The sequence below is a fragment of the Mya arenaria genome, chromosome 7 (assembly GCF_026914265.1).
Source record: "Mya arenaria isolate MELC-2E11 chromosome 7, ASM2691426v1".
Classification (NCBI taxonomy): domain Eukaryota; kingdom Metazoa; phylum Mollusca; class Bivalvia; order Myida; family Myidae; genus Mya; species Mya arenaria.
Genome location: NC_069128.1, coordinates 9,920,128 through 9,923,518, shown reverse-complemented (window position 1 = coordinate 9,923,518; position 3,391 = coordinate 9,920,128). Strand labels below are relative to the sequence as shown.

Below are 3,391 nucleotides of genomic sequence, written 5' to 3'. Positions count from 1 at the left end.
TTCAGACGCATGGCAACTAATGTGACAATTGATTCAATACTGAATGTGGAGTCACTTCCTTGAACATAGATTAACGTTATCCGGTGATAATATTAGTTTGTAATAAAACACTCATTTATTTCTGTCAGTGAATTAACTTAAACAGGGAATGTTTGTGTTATTAATATAAAAAAAAAAAATATTTAAGGTTGATTAGATTTATGCAGTCTTTGAGTCCCATAAAGATTTCCAGAGTGATTGAGTGAATGAGAAAATTGATCAGTTGCAAATGGAATTTCGACAAATACATATTCTTGTCTAGTACTATGTTAGAGGTCTCAGAAGGGTCTGAAGAGTCTTTGAAAGTCTGGTGAAAGGGGATCGTCTTTTATGTTAATCCTTCCGATTACTTGAAACAAACTTGCAGCCGATGTAAAAATATTCTTTCAGATACTATATTTCTGATTAACCGTTATCATTGAAGTATGACTGTATGAAAATGTGCAAGACTATCACAATATTTACAATATACATAAATATCTCATGTTGCGACAATCTTACTAAAAAAACATAAACAGAAAAAATGAAATTGTTATTTAAAACAGAATTTAAATTCAGCGAATAGGTAAATTTATGACACCTGCTGGTATTTTTTCAAACAAATGGTAAACCAACTTGCCATTACCGTGCACATTTCCACCCTCAATTAACCGAAGGGTATCTACCTTGAAAAACATTAGCGTCATATTTTTCAAACATAGTGCTTATGATTTCACGTTCACTTACAGGCGTTTTCGCCCAATCACATCTGTTCACCTAATGAAAGAGCATTTCTGTTCAGAGATGTAAAACTTCGATTATTTGGTACAGTTTGGTAGAATCTTGCCACAACATAAATCGTTCCCTTGGACACAGTGGGTTCAGTAGTTTGATAGTGGATTCAGTGAGTTCAACTGTTTCTGGTAATCCTTACTTGACTGTCAGCATTGCTTATAAAATGGCCAAACATCTTCCTCCACATGCTGAGCTAATGTTATTTTTTATAGCATAAATGAACATGAAGATTCTGTTTTTTTTTTGTAAAAGCGCTTAAATGTAATACAGTAAGTGTTAAATTTAGAAAAGAGTTGTAATGATATACTGATAATTATCTCTGTATTATGGCTTGCTTGCATATTTCTTGATTTATCAACAATTGCAATTGAACAGTCTGTTTACATTCAGCTGTATGAGTCTCTTGTTATCGCCGTTTGAATTTTGCGTTTAGAACATTTATTGCTTTATGTTTTGAATATGCAATTTGATCGACCAAAAAAACTTTTGAAATAATACCATATTATTCAAACGTGGCAAACTGTTCTTTTCAACAAAGGATAACTGAGTAAAGATAAGCGATCATTAAACCGCAAAAAATAAGTACACTGTATTTGTTTTTGTTGCATGTATGCATAATATTATGTGTATTATTAGTGATAATTAAGACCCTTATTTACCAAATATTGTAAGTGTTTATTTTGAACATTCCCAAGGAAGACGAATAGTATAATGCCACATATAACAATCAGTCATCTAAAAAGATGTGAGGCCCGCCAGCCCAGTCTTGCATAAACCTTTTTGCGGAAAGCAACCGTATATGCAATTCAATTTTTAATAGGAATATATCTTAATCATAGTTTAAATGTATTCTGTCACCAACCACGTTTAAAATGATTTTTTTGTTTTAATGCAGGCGGACTTAAAGAATAAAGGTTTAACACCTTGGCTAATTTCGTTTGCTTTAAAAGGTAACATGAAACATATGTAAACCTTAGCTTAATACAATGTGATACATGTCAATAAGCTGTAGATGGTAAACGTGAGTACATCAAATGAATCATCCAGTTGTAAATTGTTTATGGCCCGAAGCGTATATCGACGTTAACGTCTGTAATTGATGTCAATATAAACGTTGCAAAAACGCATACAAATGTAAGCATCGGTGGTTCAGTGGTAGAATGCTCGCCTGCCACGCGGGCGGCCCGGGTTCGATTCCCGGCCGATGCACATTTTTAACAATAATAATATATCCCCAGTTTATATTTTACTAAGCATCTAACAGTATATAAGGGGTAGAACATGTTATGGTATGGACGGAACATGATATAGTCAATTACATTGTAGCTTTTTAAAACTTCTAGATTTTGCATGCAAAAGGAAAGCTTGTCCCCAAAAAAACGTATTATAATTTAAGCGTGTTTTCAGACTATTGAACATGTATTGCAACCCATCATATATGTGTCTTTATTAAAATATGGCCTTGATTTGATGTACACGTTAATTCAATACTTGTTTACATTCGTATTTGTGATATATTATTTCAGGCTTCAACACTTTTCTTTTATTATATCGTTATATTCTACGGATTTGCTTAACCAATTTTTTATGTTTGTTTCATCAAATAAATAAGAGTATACTTTTAATATAAACACGTGCTTTAGCAAAGTTTATTACAACAAACTTTAGCGTCATGACGAGAATGTGAGTAAATAAAGTTGGTGAATTGTAAGTGTGCTCTTCCAATTGGCATAGGATGGTTTACCGTTACATACTGTATGTCGGGGCGTAGCATTACAATATGATAGGTTAGGACAGTTTGTAGCGCTACTGTTTATAATACAGCATCGAATGGGCGTCAAAAACCCGTCAATATCTTAAATCGGGACATAGTAATTAAAACAATTTGTAAAACAATCAGTCGATAATCAGTTCATTCTTATTTTATTATCAAACCATTCTGAAGTGAATTATATATCAAATTCGAGTGTCTCTTTTGAACAGGAAGCAAAATGTAACTCTAATGTCATCTGTAAAGATTCACCTTACTATCATGATTTGGAATATTATATGTAAACGCATAGTCACACTTACTATTGTTCTCCACACCCATACGTTCTAGAAGTAAACCGAATTTCTCACTGTTTTGGTGTATATCATCACAAAACACGAACTTTCATTCAAATATCATTGCACATGAAAAATAATACCATGCAATTACTACAACATATCTGGTATATTTCCTGAAATTTCAGAGCAGCTATAACATTTTCTCTTAATTCCATTCTCGACCGGTGTAGGGGGACGTATTTCGAAACGCTGTTTTATTCAACGTCTACGATGTGTATCCTTTAATAGTAAAACGTCAAGCCTGGATTTGTAAAATGTCAACTGTCTTAATCGCCTAGGAACAGCATTATTAAAACCATACATTTTCCTTTTATCAAAACAGATAGCAAAAAGGTGTCGGATTGCAATGAGTGTTTTTTGGCAACTTGACACTTTCAAAAACGCCAGGTTATGTAAAATACATCATTCTATTATTATTTAGATAAATAATATTACAAATGTGTGCCTTTCCTACAATCTACCTTTCCGT

General features: G+C 32.8%; 1 non-coding gene across 1 annotated transcript; it reads left to right on the top strand.

Annotated features, from left to right (window-relative positions):
• Nucleotides 1-1,951: 1,951 nt before the first annotated feature.
• Nucleotides 1,952-2,022, top strand: Trnag-gcc (transfer RNA glycine (anticodon GCC)). The gene has a single exon. It is a non-coding gene; the product is annotated as a tRNA-Gly (tRNA).
• The last annotated feature ends 1,369 nt before the right edge of the window (nucleotides 2,023-3,391 follow it).